The 25,421-nt window shown below is 29.2% G+C and overlaps 1 protein-coding gene across 3 annotated transcripts in view; it reads left to right on the top strand.

The window, feature by feature from the left end:
* LOC127276604 (plexin-A4) overlaps positions 1 to 25,421 on the top strand; it is a 252,689-nt gene that overhangs the window by 6,816 nt on the left and 220,452 nt on the right. For all 3 annotated transcript variants that reach the window (XM_051297159.1, XM_051297157.1, XM_051297158.1), the window contains one exon: positions 14,992 to 15,092. The gene's annotated coding sequence lies outside the window, so the exon portion shown is untranslated. The remainder of the gene's footprint in view (positions 1 to 14,991; positions 15,093 to 25,421) is intronic.

Raw genomic sequence — 25,421 nt, 5'->3', positions numbered from 1 at the left:
AGATTAAATTCACTTCCAAATGTATATATATAGAGAATGAAAAAAATTTTAATGCATTGCAGTAAGTACTTGAAAGCATTCGTTTATATTGCATGGAAAAGAGAGAATTTATCGTTAATCCATTGTATATAGTTTCACTAAAATAAAAAAAAAAAATCACAAAATGAGACATATTCTTTCTTGGAAATTTTGAATAGTCGGTTATTTTAAAAATCCATTTTCTGAAATCTATTTTGTGTTTAAATTGTGATGTAAAGAGGATGTTTGTTTAAGCTTGAAAAAAATTAAATTTTTTTTTTTTAGATATTTCGTCACTCGTATTGAATTAGCAAGTTTGTCGTGTACTTCCATGAAATCGTTATTCCTTCGAAAACATGCGGAAAGAAAAATGTCCCGCTTTCTAACATTGAAAAGTTGTACTCAACTACTCATGTCGACTAAAGTTTCTCTCCTCGTTTTTTTTTCTCTCTCTCTCTGTCTCTCTCCACTTCATCCGTTAAGGTGACACTTTTCTTTGAAAGTCTTTAGTATATGTTCCATTATATTTGAGGTTAATATTTAATTTCGATTTTGTACTGTAAATTAATTATTAAGATAATATTTGCGTTTTTTAAAGTAGAAAAACTTGTTTTTAGAAAAATGTTACTCTCTAAATCTGAATTCTATTCTTCTAATTTAAAGAGGGATTATTCATTTACCAATTGATTTAGTAACAGTTTTGACTAATTTTTAGTAAAAAAAAAAAACTATTAATTGCTAGTAGGAAACTATTACTCATTCATGTACGGAAGAAAAGAAAAAGTAAATTTTACTACTTTCATATAGTAAAACGGGAACTGTCCGAAGTTTCTGCGCATCTCTGGCAACTTTTACTCCAAAAATAGTAAAATTTACTATTTTTGTAGTAAATTTTACTGTTTCGTAGTAATTTCTACTATTTTTAGAAGTTTCTGCGCATCTCTGGCAATAGTAAAATTTACTATTTTTGTAGTAAATTTTACTGTTTCGTAGTAATTTCTACTATTTTTAGAGTAAATTTTACTATTTTTGGAATAAAAGTTGCCAGAGATGCGCAGAAACTTCGGACAGTTCTCGTTTTACTATGAAAGTAGTAAAAATTAATTTTTCTCTTTTTTTCCGTGCACTGTAAAAAGAAAGTACTAAAATAGTACTGAAAAGTACTAAAACAGTACCGATTTTAGGTACACTGAAAAAAAATTCTAGTTAGAATAACTAGAATTCTGGTTAGGGTATATTTAACATTTTGATTCTGGTTAGGTTAACCAGAATTCTGGTTATTTTAACGAGAATTCTAGTTAATTCAACTAGAATTCTGGTTAACATAACTAGAAAGTAATGTTAAATATAGCCTAACCAGAATTTTTTTTTCAGTGTATTAAAATAGAACAAAATGACAATTTCGTACCTGAAGTCGGTATTAAATTAATACCTTTCTTTTTACAGTGTAAGGAGTAAATCGTATTTTTTATTATTTCAAATTAGTAAGCCGATTTACTCCATGAATTAGTAGTTTTCTACTTGCGATTACCCGTGTAGAAATTGCCCTACCAGGGCCCTAGTAGGAAATGAAACGCTGATTAAGGCCAAATCAGGGCGAAATGTGGATTTCCTAATCAGGGCAACATCAGGCGCGACGTTTCATTCCCTAATAGGGCAGCCTGATCCAGCCCCGATCTGGACCTTCACAGAAAATTAAAAAGCATTAAAATAAGCTGCAACGCTTATTATTTTAATCCAATTTTGCTTATTTTAATACCAAAATGGATTTAAATAAGCAAAATTGGATTAAAATAATAAGCGTTGCAGCTATAATACCAAAATGGATTAAAATAAGCAAAATTGGATTAAAATAATAAGCGTTGCAGCTTATTTTAATGCCTTTTAATTTTCTGTGTTGGCAAAATTTTTACAATGCACGGAGAGAAATTTCTAGGAATATTTACCGTGCTGCCACCTGAAAGTGAGTGCAATGTACATTGTGGCAGTTTTTACTGTGCTGCCCCTACAATTTTGCATTACAGATTGTAGAGGCAGCACAGTAAAAACTGCCAGAATGTACTTTGCACCTCACTTTTAGGTGGCAGCACGGTAAATATTTCTAGAAATTTCTCTCCGTGTGGTAGTAGTTTTTTACTAAAAATTAGTCATAAACTGTTACTAATTCAATTGGTAAACGAATACGCACTCTTTCTTTCACATAGAAAATTATAAGGTATTAAAATAAGCTCTAACGCTTATTATTTTAATTCAATTTTGCTTATTTTAATACCAAAATGGATTAAAATTAGAGCTGTGCAAGTTTTTAAAATTCGAACCGCTCCATAAGAATTAACATGGGCTCGAATCGAATATTCGATCTGAGCCCATACAAAATTCGAACTTTTTCACAGCTCTAATTAAAATAAGAAAAATTGTATTAAAATAATAAGCGTTTGCAGCTTGTTTTAATGCACTTTTAATTTTCTGTGTTAGTAGAAAACTACTAATTCAGATTTAGAGAGTATGATTAGTTATGAGAAATGAAGAATTCCTTTCACAAACTAGAATGCGGGGGGGTTAATGGAAAATGGTTTCTCTCTTTCTCTTATAAGACTACATTGTCGACTAATCGATTCGCCTAACGTGTCGCGTCCTGCGTGCTAGGCATTTTGTTCGCAATGACATTTAAATCTGTGATCTCGCGTCGAGTCGACTGGAAATAACGTCCTGTTGAACAAACGCGGACGTTTGTTGCTCGATGACGTAACACACAAGGCAATATCGAGAGAGGAGAAGAAAAACCGTGGTGCACGAAGAAGAATGAAAACGCTGCTTTGAGCACGATGCTCTCGGGTAGGTAGGCTGCATGTTCGAGTCCTAGATTCACGGTTTTGTATCCGTGAGAGAGAAAAATGAGAGAAGGAGAAACAAGAAGTTAGAGATACAGTGTGTGAGAGAGAGAAAGGGAGATGTGGAGAAAAGGATCGACACGAGTCTTGCCGGTCCCACGGACCGCTCAGTGTCCTCAGCTCTAGAGGCTTCACGATCCTCTTCTCAGACTCACAATCAGTCCCCTTTCTCTCTGTGGCCAGTCGCTTCTCCCTCTTTAAACTTTGCTGAGGTTGTTTCCCTCACACTCATTTCAGAGCCGTTTCTCGATCTTTCTTTTCTCGCGTTTCGTATGTACCAATACTGCATTCCACAATGGTACATCACGAGTGAGGATGGAACGGTAACGATTTGAGAACTTGATTTTTTTCCCTTAAATCATTAGTTTTGATTTTGTTTATCATTTTTCGTCAATATTGTAAAGCAAGAATGTGGCATGTTTGCTTTTCAATTCAAAGAAACAATTAGATACAAAACGATGCTTGGAATTACGTGAATCGATTGAACAGCTGCAAGCAACAAAGGCCCATTTCAGTTTTTTTTTTTGCATGAACAAAGGATCGTGAAGCTGCATTACTAACATAGAGGTATATTTTTTTTTTGTTTTCTGAAATAAATAAACGAGACCAAATTTTCGCAAGTGAAAGTATTATAGGAAGTTATCGAATTTTGTCCCTCTTTAAGTTATGTAAAATTAATACTTCTTTTCTTGATGATGATGATGATGATGGATCATGGGAAAATTTATAATATGATGATACAAATTTTTCTCCTGAGGAAAAAGAGAGAGTGACTGGCAATATCCAGAGCAGTGAATAACGTGAAGAGAAAGGGAAAAAATTATTATCTCTCTCTTGAGTCGTTTCAAGAAGTATAATTATGAATAAGCATGAACGCTATCAACAGTGACGGATACGAGATCCATGGTACCCTGGGGCATCAATAACCAAAACTGATAATTATATATACAATATACACAGGTTGGAAGTTAAGACGTCCTTAAAATGTAACTCACAAACGATTAACATCTTCATGTTTCAACTTTGCCAAGTTATTAGAGTTAATAAACCTTTTCCCTATAAAGATCATTTGAGAGTAAACTCTCTCGTATCGGTCACAACTTTTTTTTTTGCCGCAATTTCAAATAATTTTCATAAGAAACTTTCTTCTTGTTATACAAAGAATAGATCTACATTATGCATGCTGATATTGCGTATATATACATTTGATCTTTGAATGACACAGCACTTGTTCTCTTTTGTCATGTAAGGGCATGTTATAAAATATATTTTTCCTGAATTGTTACAAAACACCAATTTCATTGCGTAACAGTAGGTTCTTTTTGCAATTCTAGAAAATTAGAAAAAAAAAATGCAGATTTTAGAAAGTGATTTAGTCTTAACGTATGATTTGTTATTTTATTCAAAAATCAGTAAAATGTCAATTTTCAAATATATTTTAAAGTTGAAATAACTCATGTCATGTTTCTTGAGGTTTCATATTTGCAGCACAATCCACTTCTTCACTGATGCAATGGGCAGTTGCCTTGAACTTCTCTCTCATCCTCTCTCACTCGTTCTTATGTTTATATATATGTGTGTGTGTGTGTATTTTTCTCTTTCTCTTTTTGTGGCCCAGTCAAACACAACGCGCGCGTCAGTCTCTCTGGGTCCTTCGTTCGTCCTCGAGCCTCTTTTTTTCCAATCCTGCATAACTTCTCCTCTTCTCCACGATACATTCTCTTTCTCTCTCTTTCCCTTCTCTCTTTTAAGATCAACTTACAACGTTCCCCGCGCGTCAGTCTCGATTTCCCTACACTCAGATTCTTTGGCTAAACCCCCTGAAAAACTACTTCTTCTAGATTCTAGTGACTCCCTTTTCTTCATCGTCCCAAATGCCTCAAGCCATCCAAACTTTGCCATCTTCCTCTGTCTTTACACTCCACCCAAAGGCGAATCATAAGTCTTAAGGGGATATAAAACGAGGAGGAGAGTCACATTTCTCTTAACAATATAGCCAACTTTAACGTCATGTGTTAAATATTATGCTACTGTTTTAAATCCAAGTGTGTTTAAGAATTCTTTTTTTTTGTTCATTTTATGTCATGAAAAAAAAATTGTTTGGTTAGGCAATTTAACACAATTTTGGCTAAACAAAATTGTGGGATTAGATTTGGTTAGGCCAACATTAATTGGTTGAACGTTTTTAAATTCCAACCAAAAGGACCCCGCACTTTTTACTACATTGAAAATTGCTTTCAGCCAAATCTTTTGAAACTCTGTAGTTTTGTAGTTTAAGGCTTCCTGAAGAAAAAATCCTTATGCCAAAATTCAATCCTATGAGTAGTTTTTTTAGCTACAGCATTTTTAAAGTTAAAAAATAATGTATTTATGAATGTTTTCTTTTTCACAAATGAATCAAAATCGCTCAAAATCTGTTAATCGGGGGTTTTCGGGGTCGCTGATTACGAATCTGTGCTCAGAATTTCGGAATTCAAAATGGCGGACGCGCTTTCGAAAAATCACTTGAATTTACTTCAAAATCATTACTCGGGAGGTTTTTGGGGTCGCTGAGTACGAATCTGTGATTTTGAAGTGAATTCAAGTAATTTTTCGAAAGCGCGTCCGTAAAAATTGGATCTGCCATTTTGAATTCCGAAATTCTGAGCACAGATTCGTACTCAGCGACCCCGAAAACCCTCCGATTAACAGATTTTGAGCGATTTTGATTCATTTGTGAAAAAGAAAACATTCATAAATACATTATTTTTTTGACTTTAAAGTGCTGTAGCTAAAAAACTACTCATAGGATTGAATTTTGGCATAAGGATTTTTTGTTCAGGAAGCCTTAAACTACAAAACTACAGAGTTTCAAAAGATTTGGCTGAAAGCAATTTTCAATGTAGTAAAAAGTGCGGGGTCCTTTTGGTTAAGCAAATAATTTAGTTTGCTCTTTGAAAACAATTAGTTTAAATTCTCTCAAAAGGATCGTGGTCAGTTCCCGACACGCAGTTTATCAGGTTCGATCCCAGACGAAGATAAAATGAATAGAAATATTAAGGTAGAATTTACCAAATAAGTAGTTTGGTAAATATAAAATTGTTTTGTTAGCCCAAGCAAATATTGATTGCTACCAAAATTTTTTTTTCTCAGTGTTTTCTCTTGGAAAACTAATTTTTAAACTTTTAGCGAATTTTAACTTCATTTTGTCAATATATATTTATTGAGAATAAATATACTTGCGAAATGCTAATATAAATAGTCATTTATCGTATATGAAGCAATCGATCTTAATGACTAGCTCATTGTTTCTTGAGTTGCGAGAGAGAAAAAGAGAGAGAGAGAGAGAAAGAAAAGAGTATTCTCAATGGTCGTGAGGATTTTTGAAGGTCTAATTAAGAAGGAAATTACACGTAAATGTTGGGTGTGTGTTCGAACTACCAATTAGTCAGTAATTAGGAGTTGAATTTAATGAAAGCGATGATTGGCACAGGATATCACGAGAGGCGATATATTTCTCACACGAAAGCAATCGTTTATATATGTACGTTTAAATTTAAACTATACTCTATTAACCTCAACGGTTAGTTGCGGTTTTAAACCGATAATTATATATATATATATATATATAAAAGAATGGAAATTTTTAACATGTATACATAAGGATTTTTTTTAACACTTATAATATTCATGTTTTTCTTTTTTTTCAATCACTTTCGATAATTTACTAAGGGAAAAAAGTAGCACTCTATTGATGATAGAATTTTCTACAGACTTTAAGTAAATAAGTCGAGAGAGGAAGAATTCGCGTCTTTCGGGCGCCGAGAAATCTGTTTTCGTTTAAAACTCAGTTTTTTTTCATTTATTTTTTTAGATAAACTGTTTAATGTCTGAAAGATTTACTGTTTAATTCCTTTTAATTTGTCACTCTGTTCACTGAGAAAAAAGTGTTTAGTGTTTGCAACAAAATTGTTTGATTAGGCAATTTTGGTTCTTGTAACCAAATTTTGGTTGGCTGAAACAAAGTTATTTCAACCAAACATTTGGTTAGGCCAACAAAATTATTTGGTTGAAAATTTTTAAATTCCAACTAAAATTTGGTTATGACAACAAAATAATTTGGTTAACACAACAAAAATTGGTCTAAGAAACCAAATGATGTAAATTATTAAAATACACTGAAAACAAGTTTTCAAATCCTTTACTTATTATCAAATAAATATTTATTTGTATTAAATATAATTATTTGAGATGGTCAAATACAGAAATTATTATTGGTTCAAATACAATTCAATTATTTCGTAAATATTTGATAATAGTCGATTATTTGAATGAAATAAATTTTTTTTTTGAGTGTATAATTGAAAATTTAGCATAGTGTTTCGATAATTAAAAGTTTTTCGTTTAAATCTCCGTTTATAAGTTTGTCTATGTAGAAAAAGGACTTTTATATGATTAACGATGCAGAGAATGTCTTGTTGAGTCAAGTTTGGCAATACGCATATGAAAATCTCATTATAAGTTGTGAGCTGAATACTTAAAAGTTCTATATATATATACGTCTGTGTAAAACCGCATCAACAGGATGTTATTTTGCTGTCTGTGCTACTTTTCGAGGAATAAACCGGAAGATCCTTTACTTCTTTGGAAATTTATACACTTTCCGGATTTCATTGCTTAATAAATCAATACGAAAAATTGATTCGAATAATCGGTTGACTATTATCAAATTAATAATAATTTAATAAATAATTCAAATGAAAATAATAATAAAATTTTTTTAAATCCAGACGTTATTGGTACAAATACAATTTATTTATAGTACAAAAATAAAAATTATTTGATTCAAGTAAATATTTATTATAGATAATAGTTTGAAAATTTGTTTTCAATGTAGAATTGATACAAGAAGTATGAGGAATTTAAAAAAAATATAAGTGAGAAACGTTAGCCTTGTGTTTAATTGATGATGTATCTGAAATTGTTTTACAGCATGTTTTTTTTCTTTTATTTTTTAAACAGTACTGCGACATTGTATGCGGGTATGGATATCAGTATCTACAATATATAAAACGTTTGAAACGTATATAAGAAGAACCTGTTCGGTTCGTGATTTTTGCCTACTTTCTTGGTTTCGTCTTATCACTAAACGGAATTGTAAATTCTCCATTTATCTGAAATCTGTTACATTCCTCTTCAGTATATATGCTGTGTGTGTATAGTTTTTGTTTTTTGCGAAAAAAAAGTCACTGCTGCTGGAAGACACAGTGCCCCTCTTCTTTACTCTATACTTCTTGTGTATTCTTCTTCTTTTCTGGACCATCTCTCTCTCTCTCTCTTTTTCTCTCTTGTTTTCTTCATACGGCCCTTCTTCTCACACTGAAGTGTGCAACCACCCCTCTTTCTCTCTGAGTATACTTTGTGAGCTTGCTCGACATTGCACTCGACCTCCTTCTTCTTTTTGCGGAAAAAAAGCTTAACGCACCGCGAGCCAATGCGTCGTTCATAATATATAACAAAAGAATAGAAAATCTTGTACTTTACGTGTCATTGACAGACACCTGTCGATAATCTCGATTGTGTGAAAATTTGTATCAAATAAAAACAGAGAGAAAAAAATAAATTTTTATTCACTATTTTAAAATAGTGAAATATTTAATTGAAACAATTATTTTTTTCTATTTTAATGAAAATTTTCGTTGTTCCCAGACAAAATATCAGCTAATTAAAATTATATTCATAGAAAATTAAAAGGCATTAAAATAAGCTGCAACACTTATTATTTTAATCCAATTTTTCTTATTTTAATCCATTTTGGTATTAAAATAAGCAAAATTAGATTAAAATAATAAGCGTTGCAGCTTATTTTAATACCTTATAATTTTCTGTATTAGGAAAACCATGGAAAAAAATCTTTATCTGGAACAGCGATATGTTTCTCTAGAATAGGAAAAAAATTTCCCCGTTTTAGTGAAGTATATCGCTATTCCAGTGAAATTTATTACTGTTTCAGGTAAAGATTTTTTTTCCGTGTTTAATTTTATATACACTATTGGAAAAAAATAGCATTGAATCAAGGAAAACAATTTACTTGTCTGTATTTGATTAAATATTTTCTTGATCCAAGAAAATTTTAAAATTTTCTTTCTAGTAAAATAGGAACAAGTATATTTACTGGAATCATACTTTTTTTTTTTTATCTGTATTTGTATTTCTAAGACATCTATAAGAATTTGTACACAGTTTGCTATTTTCTTTATAGCATTAAACTTTGAATAAATTTTAAAAAAAGTTTGCCTGTTTCCTGAATCTAATTAATTCGCATTGGATGCATTTTTGAAATTGCTATTATATATATTAATTGAATAGATGCGTGTATTTCTTTCGGATATACATTCACTCCTTTTTAAGAGTCGTATATATATATATATATAGTTCATTATTTTTACCGTAATTGTGTGTGTGTGTGCTTGAAATGGAGTTATATATCGAATTGGAATACTGTTGAGTAAAGCTATATATATACAAAATTCCAATTGAATCGATTGCAGTACGTATACATGAAAGTCAACGCCATTTCAATCTTAACGACAAGAGTAATTTGAAAGCAATGTAAACACATTTAGTATACATATATGACTTTAGATGCAATTGAAAAATTGCAAAAGGTGATGAAACTAAAAAATTGTTGCAAATTTTTATTACTAGTTCTGAATTAAAATATTTTTTAACTTTGAAAATTAAAAAAAAAATTAATGATTAAATTATTAATTACCTGAATTATTTAAATTTAATATTTTAAAAAAATATTTTTAAAATACATTGAAAACTATTTATTTGCAGGGTGCTCTCTAAATCTGAATTAGTAAAAATGTTTACTAATTTAAATTAGTGACTCACTTTTTGCTTTATAATTAGTTAAATTTTACTAATTTTTAGTTAAAGTTACTAATAATTAGTAAAATTTTACTAATTTAGAAGCAAAAAGTGAGTCACTAATTCAAATTAGTAAATTTTTTTTACTAATTCAGATTTAGAGAGTGTCTAACGGTCAGGGAAGTCAGGGAATTTTGTTGGTCAGGAAAATGTCAGGGAATTTCAGAAAATTTCATTCAAAGTCAGGGAAATTTCTGTAAATTTCTCCAAAAATTAAAATTTTTTGGAAATTTAAAAATTTTTTAATCTAAAAAAAACTTGAATGGTTTTTATTACCATTTATTACTACCATTAGAAATTAATTTATTGTTAAATATGTCAGTAACCATATTTTTGTTCAAAAAAAGCAGAAATAAGTTTATTAAAAAGTTAGGGAAAAATCAAAAAATGTCAGGGAAAAGTCAGGGAATTTTTTTCTCAATCCTTGTTAGTCGCACCCTGATTTAACAAGTAAATTATAATTTATATTTATTATGTACGATATAAAAAAAATTTTTTTTTTTTTTTTAACTAAAGAAGATAAAAATGTGTGATCTTAGTAATTAGTGGACACTCTTGTCGGTAATGATTTCTTTTTCATATGTATATAGTTTCATTCTCTTGAATGTGGTGGCAAGTACCATCGAAATCGTTAACTGAAATAGCGGTAGCTTTTGACTGAATATGCAGCTGCAATTTATTGAAGCACCGCTTTACTCTTCGTGAATATATACATATATATATATATATATTTTTTTTTTTGCGGACGGTTGAAGGTGAAGAAGTATACGAGAAAGAAACTCATTGACGCGTTTTTTTTTTTTTTTTTTTTTTTACACGTGAGATTACTTTACGCTTGATGGTTATTTGCAGTCGTATTTGCTCCCCATGGCGACTGCAATTTGTAAGAAAATGTGCATATACATAAAAACAAGCCCATGAATACTGTTTGTGCTGTCAATTTATTGTTTAGCGAACTAGACAGCATTCCGTTTGAAAATTGTCCTCTTTGTTTTATTTCTATAAAAATATTGAAATGGTTTTCAATAAAAGAAAAATAAACAAAGAAAAAATTGAAAATTACTATTTTAAATAACTAATATTTATTTTCTTAGTCTTTTTTTGCACGCGAATATATATATTTTTTAGAAAAATGTTTTTTTAAGTAGAAAATTAATTTATGACAATTTACGTTTGAATTGAAACTGACAAACTTTGATGTCGAATTTAATCTCCGAGACAACTTAAGTCTAGTTCACACACGTGTTACTCGCGTGCGAAGTTATATGTTCCCACATGACGGTGATTGCACTGCACGTGCTGTCTAAAGCTGCCCCGTATGTTGTGATTAATAAAAAAGAAAAAAAAATAAAAAAAGAAACAGCAATAACCATTGAAGGCTGGTTTGGATTTACTTTATATGCGCAGACATCCGGAATAATTCCAGATCTTGTAGAGAAAATCGTTATTTATCTATCTGCATTTTGTATGTAGTGACAATTATTTTACAATACAGGTAGTACTACTAATTAGTAGTTTTGAAATTTTAATTTTCTTCTTTATTTATTTTTAAAAGTCTGAATAAAAGCGAGCGCACTCATTTATTCATCCAAAAAGTATATATATATATATTATTTCTCTCTCTTTCTTTAATTAACGTTTCTTTTTAAAAACTTTTTTTTGCTTTCTTTTATTTTCTCAATGTGGAAAATTTATAGTTTCAACTACTCTGGTGTATTTGTAACTATAATGTCAGTTGCAATGAGCATTAAATTCTGTATGTTTGCACTTTTTGTTTTTGCGCGACGGAAAACCATTGTAAACGTCAGCTTTATCAATTTTAAATAAATTTCACGACACAGTGTATATATATATATATATGTGTGTGTGTGCAGTTTAAGTAGAAAAGTTTTGTGAAAGCATTTGTCGTTGTAAAATGAGAATTGGCTTTACGTTAAAGTGATACAAACAATGTATGACAAGAGTGCAAAGTGCTATAGGGATCGACGTCGTCATCCGGACAAGAGGGAGAGAGAGAAAAAAGAGAGAGGGGGTGCCCGTTACAAAACGAGGCTTAAAATTCTCCTCGGGCAAAAAACATTGACGCATAAGAGAGAAAATAATCAGGAAAAGAAGCAGGCGCAAAGCGTCTACATCTAGGGTTTCGTTGGCTTTTTAAATTCAGATCAAAAGTTATTTGTATCTTATAATAAATAATTTATAGTTACATTATTTGTGAATTGCTATGGTTGCCATGGAAATGGTGGCTATGGAAATCAACTGTTGCCATAGTATCTATTGCCATAGTAACTTTTGCCATAGTAACTAACTGTTACCATAGTAACTTTTGCCATAATAACTTTTGCCATAGTAACTTTTGCCATAGTAACTAACTGTTGCCATAGTAAGTAACTGTTGCCATAATAACTTTTTCCATAGTAACTGTTGCCATAGTAACTAACTGTTACCATAGTAACTTTTGCCATAGTAACTGTTGCCATAGTAACTTTTGCCATAGTAACTTTTGCCATAGTAACTTTTGCCATAGTAACTAACTTGCCATAGTAAGTAACTGTTACCATAGTAACTTTTGCCATAGTAACTGTTGCCATAGTAACTTTTGCCAAAGTAACTGTTGCCGTAGTAACTAACTGTTTCTGTAATAACTTTTGCCATAGTAACTTTTGCCATAGTAACTTTTGCCATAGTAACTTTTGCCATAGTAACTAACTGTTACCATAGTAACTTTTACCATAATAACTTTTGCCATAGTAACTTTTTCCATAGTAACTGTTGCCATAGTAACTAACTTTTGCCATAGTAACTAACTTGCCATAGTAACTAACTGTTGCCATAGTAAGTAACTGTTACCATAGTAACTTTTGCCATAGTAACTAACTGTTTCCATAGTAACTGTTGCCATAGTAACTTTTGCCAAAGTAACTGTTGCCGTAGTAACTAACTGTTTCTGTAATAACTTTTGCCATAGTAACTAACTGTTGCCATAGTAACTTTTGCCATAGTAACTAACTGTTACCATAGTAACTTTTGCCATAGTAACTAACTGTTACCATAGTAACTTTTTCCATAGTAACTGTTGCCATAGTAACTAACTTTTGCCATAGTAACTAACTTGCCATAGTAACTAACTGTTGCCATAGTAAGTAACTGTTACCATAGTAACTGATGCCATAGTAAGTAACTGTTGCCATAGTAAGTAACTGTTACCATAGTAACTGATGCCATAGTAAGTAACTGTTGCCATGGCAACGGATGCTATGGTAACGTCGTTACCATGGCAACCATACGAGTGTACGACGGACGGACGGACGCCAAAGCGAAACCCTAAAAAAGAACCCTTCGGGTATTTCTAACCTTTTTTTTTTGAAAGCAATTTTTCAACTGAAAATATATAGAATATTAAAGTCATGCGTCGAGGTTATGGTTATGTTATACTCGTTATAGAAAACTTCATCAACTCCAATTCTCGTGTGGCTCTTTTTCTCTTTTTGTTTTAATTTTAATTTTTTTTCGTTTTTTTTCTCGTTTCCTGTTGGGTCTTTCTATATATCTTTCTTTCCTTCCTTCTCTCTTTCTTTCTTATTCATCCTTTTATTTTGCAAACGTCGCAAAAGCTTCCAAGAACGAATGTTAGTTTTTTTTCGGTTTTTCTGTCAGATTTTTCCATTTCTATCTCTCCCTCCCGCTGTATTACACTTGTGAGAAAAAAAGCAATTTTTGGAGAGTTAAAAGCAGTTTATTAGTTTTCCTGAGACGAAGGGATCGGAACTGTCAAATCAGATTTTCGTCAAAAAAAAAAAAAAAAACTTTCTTTTTTCTCTTCATCGTGGGCTAATGTAGTTATTGTCTCTCAGGGAGAATTTGTCAGTTTTATTTTTTTACTCAGAAAATTTTTTAAATTAGTTAAAAATAAATTAAATCAAAAATATTTGTGTCGTAGAAATATATAGAGAAATGATTTTTTTTTTTTACAATTTATAAAGAACTTTTTTTTTTTTTGCATAAAGTTCTTACTGTCAAGTATAGAAAAGAATTTGAAGAGAGAGAGGGGGTTTTCTCTTGTCATTTCTTGTTCTTACTTTCTGCGGATGTTTTCTCGCTCTTTTGTGTGCGCGCGCTCTCCCTACGGAAGGAACTTTAATCCTCGGACTACTCTTAAGGACCTGTCAATCTTGTTCGACGTTATCGTTCGAATCCTTCCTCTCTTTATATTGATGCGTACAAACACCGATAACGTAAAAAGGGTGCCTTTACGGAAACATCTCTGTCTTTTATTTCTCTTTTCAAAATTCATTTCTCATTCGCCTTCTCCTTATAGTATTTAAAGAGAATTGAAGTTGAATTAAAGAAATGTCTTCTTTTATCTTAAAATTAATTTCTCGACTTTTACAATTTTATCATAATTATTATTTTTTTTTTTTAAATACATATATTTATAAATTTTTTTTTAAAATACATTTTTTGTGGCTTTCTCTGAAATGAAAATCAAGGAAGAATGGCAGTCATTGAAACTTTTGGCACGTTGTAAAGCGACATTCATAGTATGTATGATACGAGTCATATCATGTCTCTCATTGAAGAGCGTGGCACGATTCAAAAGATTGTCAGTGTGTATAATAAACTATATATATATATATGAAACTTCCGTCGCGACGGGACCAATATATATATATATATATATATATATATATATATATATATATATATATATATTCAGGATAAGATAGTCAGGTAATCCTTTTAAGTCCCTCCAAAGCTGGGTCCTCCTCTCGAAGCTCTCGAATTTATAACGAGGAACCGCTTCTACTTAAATTAACTCCCGAACTTTGTCAGAGAAATTTCACACATAGAATAAGCTTACTGCTTATTAACCTTGGGGCAACAAAATAACTGCGCGCAACACAGCACGCGAGAGGAATAAACCTTAGTTTCCCATAATTGATCTAATTAACAAGTTCAGGATCTTAGAACTTGCTTCGTTATAGACAATGTAAATTAACTTAGATGCAGATATACACGTATATATTATATGTAGAATTCCAACAAAAGTATAATAAATAACAATCGCTTTTTCTGAGTTTATCTTTTTTTTTATTCTTAAATATAGTATTACAATTTATTTTTTAGAAAAAATAAAATTTTATATATATTTTTTTTTCTGTTACAGAAAATATAAAAATCGACGCTATTGGAGTATATTTATCAAGTCCCACTTAAATGCTGTGCGGTTGACGTCGGATGAAAGGAAGCATCAGCGAACACGATTTTGTGAGTACTGACATTTTCACAAATTACTTATATATATATTTTATTTTTTTCTCTCTGAAAAGAATTGAAATTATTCAATTTTAAATTTAATTTCGTTGACAAATCATTTTGAAAAGAAATAGATTATTAATTTTTAAAATTCTTTTTTTCGTAGAAATGAAATAAAATTCTTGATAATATAATTTTCGAAATTAATTTTAATGAAGTTGAAAGGGTTTTTTGTGAAATGAAAAAATAATTCCAATGAATTAATCGAAATTCGATATAATAGAGTACCTTCGATACATACTGTCAGATAATTGTGGTTTCAACTCAAAGGATTGTTTCAATTTAGTAATAGTTTCAATAAATCAGTGGTAGTTCCGCACATATATAGTGTATGATAATTTGTAATGAACGTAATTTCACTTCTCTCTCTCTCTGAATTTGAATTAATGAAAAGTCATCCACTAATTCAAGTATTATAAATGAATTTTTATTATAAAACTAAAATTATTATCATAATAATTTTATTAGGTATAATTATTGATAAATTTTCATTTTTCAAAATTTCGGTCATTTCACTGCAAAAACTAGCCGTCTTAAAACTGCAAAAAAACGTCTTGTTTTAAGACACATTTGGTGTCTTAGACGCGAAAAACGTCTTAAAACAAGACGTTTTTTGCACTTTTAAGACGGTCAGTTTTTACAGTGTTGCAATTTCGGACAATTCGGTGTTTTAAAAATTCGGTCAAATTCACAGAAAATTAAAAGGCATTAAAATAAGCTGCAACGTTTATTATTTTAATCCAATTTTGCTTATTTTAATCCATTTTGGTATTAAAATAAGCAAAATTGGATTAAAATAATAAGCGTTGCAGCTTATTTTAATGCTTTTTAATTTTCTGTGTTAAGATTCGGTATAATAAAAATTCGAATCACATAAAATTCGTTTGAATGAGAATTCTGATAAATTAAAATTCGATTAAATTCACAGTTTTTCTGAGGATCTCAAATTGAGACCATAAAGTGTATCAAATTGTTGTTAATGAAACATTTTGATGTTGTTTATGATCTCAATTTGAGAGCCACAGAAAACTGCGTGTTAAAATTCTTTCAAGTAAAAACTTGTGTGAAAAATTCCGTAAAATAAAAAGTTGGAGAAATACTAATTCGTAAAATGAAAATTCGTGTAAAAAATTAAAAATTCTTTAAAATAGGAAATAAATAAATAAAATGAAAATTCTAATGATTTTAATGTAATAATACGTTTATTTACAATTTTCTCTTTATCACAATATGTCAGCTATATTTGAAAGGGAAAAAAGCGAATAATAGAATAAATTTTATTTGCGGTTTTATTTAGTGATTGGTATATATGTTTAAGACAACAATAAATGATCGGTTTGTTAACATTAGTCAGTCAACACAGATTTCAATATAATTCCTAAAGTGGAAAACGATGGAATACCATTTGGAATATATTGTAAGCGCGCAATCATCTTGAAACATTTCGAAGGCAAACTCCGAAACGATATTCCTCAATGTATATTTCATCGATGTTGAGGAAAAAATAATGGCAATAACAGTAATGCTTGGCTTTGTGTGGCACTCATATTGAGACCTTTCACGTCAACTCGAATCGATTTTACTATTGAAGAGAAAGAGTATAAATATATGTGTTTGAGAGAGAGAGAAAGAGAGACTAGGTTATGAAGTTGTCGAGAAAAACTTGAGAATCCGTAATAGACATGCATGTGGGAACACGCATAAATGTATATCGAATATATATATATGCGTATGTAACAAAATCGACTACATACACGTATATATATTTATATCTGTGTGGAAATTTGAATCCAATTCAAATTGTTACGGAAATATAAATTCTACGGTAAAACGATGAGGATTCGATTCCCTTTTTATACAATTATCATGTTTCCATGGTTGGAATATATATATATTATTTCCTCATATATATATATAGAAGTTTCCAATCTTTTCATAATTTCATTCGAACATCTGTCTAACTATTTTATATTTATCAATTTTTAAAAGCCCTTGTTGATTTATATTTTGTCAAAATGCATTTCTCGTTTTAATTGAAACGAGATTTGACAATTAAAATTGAAATTTAACACTGTTCAGACTTTCAGAGAAAAAATGAAAATTTAATATTATTTGCGAAAATAAACGTCGATTGAGAGAGAAAATATTTATAATATTTGTTGCAAATAATTATTTGGTGTAAATAAAAATTTTATTTATGACATAATTTTTATTTACATCAAATAAATGGTCTATTTAGGTTTTTATTTAATATATTATATTTGAAGTAAAAAATTTCTCTGGAAATTATCATTTGGAATTAAGAATATATCGTCATTAATTTACAATTCGATTTTTCAAAATTATGATAGTTCGAATCCTCTATTTTTTATTTTAGCAAAAACTTTCCAATAATATATGAAAAGGCAAAATATTGGCAAATTTTTATTTTTTCTTTTATAAAGAAGAAAAAAAGATATTGGATTTATTTTTATTTGAGAATATTTATTGACTTCTCGTTTTTTTTTTTATTTTGTAAAATGGAAAAGAAGGCGTAAAAGACTCGAATAGCCATTTTCAATGTGACCATCGATCCTCCCTTGCAGCTGGTACAATGGTGTGTCTCGTTCCGTCCGAGAATTATTATACTGATTCAAACTGTAAGAGCGAGTTTCCCTTTAACAATATATATATATATATATACATTTACACAACAGCAGTTACGCAAGTTTCAACTAATGGTGGTTTTCTGAAAAGGAGATATTCAATAATAATAATAATAATAATAATAATATTATTATTGACTTGTGTTCATAAGCAAAGTCGTTGTATTCCAAGTATTCCGTAAATGTTTTCATATACAATATATATATTGGGAAACAATATTACTATACAATTGAATCGCATATTTGTGTGTCTGTGTGTGCGAAAGTCGTTGGTATCTTCTATTATCCTTTCCAAGTTCATTAATATAATTTAGTAAGCAATACCGTTTCTTTGTATAATAATGTATATATATTGGCATACCACGCACATAAACGGAAATTCGACTTTCACTTGCCAACATCAATAAATCATTGATTGAATTAATTGTATATGAATTAATCATAGGAAATATATTCAATTTATTTTTTTTTTTTCTTTATTCGTCCGACAAAAATTAACACTTTTTTTGCTCTACGAATTAGTTAAAAATAACTAAGATAGAATAAAGTCTGATTCAAATGGTAATATTTTTTACTAATTTTTGAAATTAAAATAACTAATTGATTATTATTTATGAAACTAGTTATTTAAAATATTCTTTTATTGTTAAAATAATTAAAATTTCAGTAACTTTAAAATTAGTCTATTTTTTTAGATTCTACTGAAAATTAGTTTTTTTTTTTACTAATTACTGAAGCGAAAAGTCAGCCAAAATTAGTTTATACATAATTCAGATTTAGAGAGTGTTAAAAAAAATTTATTTAATTCAAATACTCGATTAGGTTGACTATTATCAAATAAATATTTATTTGTATCAAATAATTATTATTTGAATCAATTAAATGGTATTTGCTTTAAATACAGAAATTGTTATGAGCCAAAAGTTTTGAACGTTCAAATGAACTAAATTTTTTTTGCAACTTCTTTAAGTACGAATTTTTATTACAAAATATTGTTTTAAATATATCTAAAAAGAAGTTATTAATTTAATAATTGTTTAATTTACTGTTTTATTTTACATTGCCATTATAATTTTTAATAATTTATAGATAGAAAGAAATATTTTGTTCATTTGAACGTTCAGAACTTTTGCCTCATAAATTATTGGTTAAAATACAATTTATTTAATTCAAATAAAAATTATTTGGTTCAAGTAAATATTTATTTGAATCAATTAAATGGTATTTGTTTCAAATAAAATTTATTTAATTCAAATAAAAATTTTTTTGGTTCAAGTAAATATTTATTTGAATCAATTAAATGGTATTTGTTTCAAATACAATTTGATTAATTAAAATAAAAATTATTTGGTTCAAGTAAATATTTATTTGAATCAATTAAATGGTATTTGTTTCAAATAAAATTTATTTAATTCAAATAAAAATTTTTTTGGTTCAAGTAAATATTTATTTGAATCAATTAAATGGTATTTGTTTCAAATACAATTTGATTAATTAAAATAAAAATTATTTGGTTCAAGTAAATATTTATTTGAATCAATTAAATGGTATTTGTTTCAAATAAAATTTATTTAATTCAAATAAAAATTTTTTTGGTTCAAGTAAATATTTATTTGAATCAATTAAATGGTATTTGTTTCAAATACAATTTGATTAATTAAAATAAAAATTATTTGGTTCAAGTAAATATTTATTTGAATCAATTAAATGGTATTTGTTTCAAATACAATTTGATTAATTCAAATAAAAATTATTTGGTTCAAGTAAATATTTATTTGAATCAATTAAATGGTATTTGTTTCAAATAAAATTTATTTAATTCAAATAAAAATTATTTGGTTCAAGTAAATATTTATTTGAATCAATTAAATGGTATTTGTTTCAAATAAAATTTATTTAATTCAAATAAAAATTTTTTTGGTTCAAGTAAATATTTATTTGATAATACTCAAGTAATTTAATATTTGAAAGAAAGAAATTTTTTTATTCAGTGTAATTTTTGAAAAATGTAATTATAGAAATTTAATAGAAAATTTCGACTCAAAGAATAATTATTGGTAGGGAAAAATTAAATGTCGGCCATTTGTGTGCGATCAGTGCGAAAAACTAATGATTTGAAAATAAAATAAAAACGAGATGTATATATATATATATATAGGAAAATTAACCGGCACGCATCATTGAATACAGGAAATGCCGATTTGTGCCGACAATGTTTGGAATTAAGATTTAATAATAGCTTATTCGAATGAAGAGAATGAACACTCGGGAAATTTTTTTTTTTTCTCCATGGGTATATTGAATGCGTACGGAGTAATAGGTTTATCTCTTACTTCCTCTCTTGAATCACATATATATATATATACATGGACATGAAATACACTCGTCATCTACACAGTCATATACTGATTATTCTATTTTCGAAACGCGACGATAAATTATTCCCTTCTCCAGAGAGAGTATATATATTTGTCGTGGGCGTGTGTATTTAATAGACTCGCATTTGCAAAAGACTCTCTCGCAAGCACTATTTTTGGATAAATATTTTCACGTGTGTAAAATTTGGTTTCTCTTTGGTAAATTTTGAGAAAAAAAAAATTTTTGAAATTTTTTAGTAGTCTCTCTTTTTTCTTCTTCATATATGTTTTAATATGTTGAAACGGCGAATTCGCTGACAGCAGTTAATAAACGTGTCTTATATATATCTCAAGGTAATTTATCACTTCAAATATCTTATGGTTATGATCTCTCTTCGAATTGATTAATATTTGATTTCATTATTAATACGAATACTGACCTTCTAACCAATTTGAGCACACGTATAAATTATTTTACAAATTATTTTTCTGGTGGCTTAAAAATCGTATTCTTTTTTTTTTTTATTTAATTTAGGGTTTCTTAACGGTCAGGGAAGTCAGGGAAAAGTTAGGGAATTTTGTTGGTCAGGGAAATGTCAGGGAATTTCAGAAAATTTCATTCAAAGTCAGGGAAATTTCTGTAAATTTCTACAAAAATTAAAATTTTTTGTGAATTTAAAAATTTTTAAATCTAAAAAAAACTTGAATGGTTTTTATTACCATTTGTTACTACCCATGCAGAAATTTACTTTATTATCAAATAAATATTTACTTGAACCAAATAATTTTTATTTGTGACAATTAAATTCTGTTTTAAATACAGAAATTATATTGGTTCAGATACAGTTCAATTATTTGGTACAGGTAAATATTATTTATTTGTCAAGTACATATTTGAATCAAAATTTTTTTCCACTGTTCAGCAAATGTGAATTTTTTTTTAATAATTTTCATAAAATTGTAAAACTCAGTTTCTAATTATAATGAAAATTCACTGCGAGAAGCGATAAAAAGAAATGTAAGAGAGAAAGTTTTTTTCTTATATATATGTTTTAAAATGAAATTGAAGTTGATGTGCTAACAAAGACAGAGAATGAGAGAGGCAAAAAGAAGTTGAAAATATCTTCCGCGCATATAGTTTGGGTGCAAAGTTGAAGAATTTATAGATTTTAAAGTATATTTCGCGCCGACAAGTATATATATATATATACAAAACGCATGTGTTCAACTGGTCCGTAGTTGAGCGAATGAGAAACGCGGTAATTTCGTTTTTTTATGGTTCAAGTTAAGGTCGCATCCGCGGGCAGGTAGTTACCTGGAAACATAGCTTGAATACCTGCATGCATTGTCCCAACGTTTCCCCGACACAAAGGCATCGCTTGAATATTCACGATTTGTTGCAAGTCTCTTTTTCTTGAAAGAACGATTTCGCCTATCTTTGAAATGCACACATACACACTCTTTCTCTCTTTCTCTCTCTCTCACTCTCTTTCTCTCTGCCATCTCGAATGCAAGTCTCGTGCTCGCAACTAAACGTCCCATTTGCAAAGGAAAATATAAAACAATAATCTTTATGGTAAATAACGCAAAAATATTACTTCCTTCTTTTGAATAATCCTTTTTTTTTAAATTCTCGTTTTATTTTATTATCTTTTTTTTTTGAGTGGAATATTTTTGAATGTGATTTCAATTTTTTTTTTTCATATAGAATTTTCTGATGGCACAAAACGTTGTATCGCTAAGATAGCTATTGTTAGATAGGATAGCTGTTGTATAGGAGAAATACGCATGAATGGCCAAATCGGCAACATTTTTTTTTTTTTTTTGCTGACTTGTCTGTTTTATCACCTCGGGCCGAGAGAAGCGGGAAAGTTTATAGCCGGAGGTCGGGTTAAACTTATCTGGAGCCGAATCAAGTCTCCTCGAATATTATAGAAAATAGAAGGGTGGTGTGCGCACCGGCGAGAGAATATCCGATATGATAAAAAAGAAGAAAAAAAAACCAAGTGTATTTCGATTAAAGTTTTCAAAGCGGATCGAACAATTAGAATTGAACTTTTCTTTTAATATCGTTTTTGGGGGGGCGATGAAGAAATTATTTAGAAATAATTATAATTATTATAATAATTAGAGAAAATTACTCTCTAATTCTGAATTAGTAAAAATGTTTACTAATTTGAATTAGTGACTTTTTGCTTCAGAATTAGTAAAATTTTACTAATTATTATTAGTAACTTTTACTAACTAGTAAATTTTACCACTAGTAAAATTTGACTAATTTGAAAGCAAAAAGTGAGTCACTAATTTAAATTAGTAAACATTTTTACTAATTCAAATTTAGAGAGTAGCTAATTTTTATTTGACAATTTTTAAATTCTGCTAGACTTTTTTTCTCTCAATTAGAAATAAATTTTTTTTAAACAAGATGTAAAAGTGGAGACAAATTTTCTAATAGATAAATTTTACTATGTCTTTGAGAATAAGTATAGAAGTAACAAGTATTTTATTATCATATAGTGCGCCCTTGAAAGACACTGAAAAAGAGAGAGACGGGAAATTCATCTTCGCATTTTGGAATGCATTCTCAATTTATGACGTAGGGGTTGAGTTTCATCAAAGAGGAGGAACCTCGCCAAGTTAAACTTGATCGTTGGATCCCCGGCAGTTTATGAGTCGTGCAAAATTTCACTTCTTCTCATATCTCCTTTCTCTCTCTCTCTCTTTCACTCACTTCACTTCGCGTGTATCCAATGTTTCTTAAGAGGGAGTTAAATATTTATTGAGATCTTAACTAATTCGTTAGTTTAACTAACTGGTGTCGTAAACACCACTGGAAAATGTATTTGCCTTCTTGTCAAATATATACTTGAGTGAAAAGAGAGAATGAAAACTCTACAACTAAATGACTATTTAGTTTATATGAATAGTTTACAGCAATCTAATCGTTTCTGTAGTAAAATTTTATTGAGACAAATAAAATAAAATCTACTTGTCCGTCATAATGTTGCCTCAGTAATTATATTGACACTTAGAGAAAATTAGTTTTTTTTTTTTTTTTAATGAGCAGTTGAGAAAGCGGAGAAATCTTTCTCTCTTGGGAGGAATGAATTTTAGTTTTGAATTTATCTTTGCTGAAATTCTCTCCGATCTCAATTGCATATCTTTTCTAATTTCATGTGTGTAAACGCAAAAGTAATTTATGGAAATATTGACTTTCGTAAATTACTTTTCTTTGGAGTATTTAATGTTAAATTATTCAGTATTATATTTATTAGTATCTATTTTTTTGGTTATATTATTATTATTATTTTTATTATTATTATTATTATTATGTTAATAATTAAGTGTGTTGTTTATTTTATTTGTTTTGATTAATGAGATTTTTTTCTCTCTTTTTTAATCGTTGCTAACGTCAGCTTCATTTCTATTGTCTGCAGCACGCAACTTTAGGGACGAGTTTTCGAGGAAGTTTCGCTTTTTCTTCGTGTATTTTTTGTTTTTTTCGTTTCAGTTGTTTGAGAAGGGTTGAGAAAAGATATTAGGGTCGCTGGACGTAGGGCAGAGGTCAGGTATTCGATTCGTCAAGGTGGCTTTTTGCAAAAAAAAAAAGGTCTTTTCGAACCAGTCATTATTTTTTTTTTATTGATCATTATATAAATTACATTCAAGAATTATTTACAATGTATCTTTTTTAATTTTTGATTCTGCTAATGTATAATAATTTTTGAATTATAATTATTTAAATTTAAAAATTATAATTTTGAAGTATCTGGCGATGTTGAAATTATCTTTATACCTGCGCTGTAAATATTTATATACATTTACAAAGGACTTAAGTCGAAGGTCAATACTAAAGATAATGAAATCAGTTGCAATTCGTGTATTGACCTGTTAAGACGCGAGCTGTAAGTAATAGAATTTCGGGAGTGTAAATTAAAATCGCCTGTGTTTTCAGAAGATTATCGTCAAAAATAACAACGGCTAAGGTTAGAGATACACAATACTATTTTAATACTTGTTTATTTACTAAAAATTACCAAAAATTTGAAAAATTTTGAGGTTTTAAAAGCATAGGGTTTTTTATGTTTGAAAAATCGGGAATTTTTTTATTAGTTACTGGCCATCTTTGGTAGAAAAAAAATAATGTTGGCAAACTTTAAAGAAAAAAAGAGGGAATTAAATCTGGTTATGTGAACACACCTGCTGTAAGGGTGTTAGGAACTTTAGGAAACAAGTGGGTGACATGGGAGTAGGATTTGGGCCAGTGCACCTGGAAACAGAATCTTGTGTGTGCATTTACAAGAGTTCCTTGTCCCGAAGTTAAATGGCGAGACGGATACAGAGAGTTATCCTTGCGGCAGCCTTGTCCGAACCGGCCAACGACCGTATCTGCTCTGGAGCTTAGTCTCCCGTCTCTCTCTCTCTTTCTTTTTCTCTTTCTTTGTCTCACTTCTCTCTTCATCTTATCTCACTCCTTTCTCTTTCGCTAAAGCCTGCGTGAATATATATATATATCTATAGATTTCGCAGAAAAGCCTACTCTTTACTATCCCATAAAATCCTTAAAAATATACCATATTCTTACTAATTTTCCACGTCTAGAGATATTGTGTTCTTTTATAAAGATTTCTAGGTATTTTTCACAAGTTGGCAAGCGAGACAATAATTTTCATTCGAATAATTTTCTTAGATGTCTTGTTTTACAAATTATATTTTTTCAAATGAAAAATTTAATTAATTTTAAGTCAAATCTGTTGTTAATTTTAGGTAGTTGAATTCACAGAAAATTAAAAGGCATTAAAATAAGCTGCAACGCTTCTTACTTTAATCCAATTTTGCTTATTTTAATCCATTTTGGTATTAAAATAAGCAAAATTGGATTAAAATAAGAAGCGTTGCAGCTTATTTTAATGCCTTTTAATTTTCTGTGTTAGTTTTCGCAGTGACAGTGAAATTACAAAATTTGCTATAATTTTTATTGGAGATTAGTGAGAATTAGTGAAATTTAACTTATTCGGAATTTACCAACATATTTGACAACTTATTCAGATTTAGAGAGCAGATTAAAAAATGTAATAATTCTTCTATAATTCTAGTTATGAGAGTTTAATTCTCTCTAAATTAGTTTCGTAAAAAAAGAGTCTGCATCACTTTAATTAATCTAATTGTTGGAATTTGCTGACTAATAAGTTGAAAATTACATCATCGGCAAATTTTAGACAACACACCCAATTGTGTGGATATAAAAATGATAAATTCTTATTTAGACTACATTATTA

Source organism: Leptopilina boulardi, unplaced genomic scaffold, assembly GCF_019393585.1.
Source record: "Leptopilina boulardi isolate dan_hultmark-lab unplaced genomic scaffold, ZJU_Lbou_2.1 LbouV2_150, whole genome shotgun sequence".
NCBI classification, from domain to species: domain Eukaryota; kingdom Metazoa; phylum Arthropoda; class Insecta; order Hymenoptera; family Figitidae; genus Leptopilina; species Leptopilina boulardi.
Note: the sequence above shows the minus strand (reverse complement) of the source record. Positions and strands in the feature narration are given on the sequence as shown.